The following is a 715-nucleotide window of genomic DNA, read 5'->3' as shown; positions in this document are numbered from 1 at the left end:
TCCCCCCTAATTCCCCCTCGGGGGTAGGAGAGGCCATGTGAAAACTTTTATTTTCGGTATCTCCTTACCGCAAGCTTCATCTCTTATTATTTATTTTATTTTATTTTAAACATCTGAAATATATTATTCTTTGATGACGTGGAAATCCTACATGGCGCTCCAAATGCTCTCCAAAAAACTCCCCTTTATATATATATACTAGTGTTGAAGCTCGTGCGATGCACGAGTTTTTCAATGTGTTCTTAATATTTAAAATGTTTATGTAGAGCAACATCAGCACCAAGTCTTAAGACTTAAAATCTTGAAAAACTAAGACTCAACTTTGTTAGGTTATGATACATATGACATTACATAGATCATGCGGAAACAACCATTAACCCAGGAAACATATTATTTACACATAATCATTTAGCATAGTTTAGATGCATACTCTTTGTTGCGTGCCTTCCCTAGCTGCGCCCGAACCGAACAAGAACAAGTCTTTTAGGACTCCAAGTGTCGTCCCTCCGTAGAAAGTCCACAGCACGTCCGGATCCGCCTTAAGATTGACCAACTAGAATCGCCCTTAAGGTACTCAGAAAATTCGGCACTTTTGGGGCAAGATGGGTGTTTGAATTTTCTCTCAAAAAACTCACTTTTGAATACTTTGAAACTTGTGTATAAATTATGACCCCTAGGCCTTTATTTATAGAGTTATGGAAAAGGAATCGTAATC

The sequence above is a fragment of the Spinacia oleracea genome, chromosome 3, assembly GCF_020520425.1.
Source record: "Spinacia oleracea cultivar Varoflay chromosome 3, BTI_SOV_V1, whole genome shotgun sequence".
Classification (NCBI taxonomy): Eukaryota; Viridiplantae; Streptophyta; class Magnoliopsida; order Caryophyllales; family Amaranthaceae; genus Spinacia; species Spinacia oleracea.
This window is presented reverse-complemented; position numbering follows the sequence as displayed.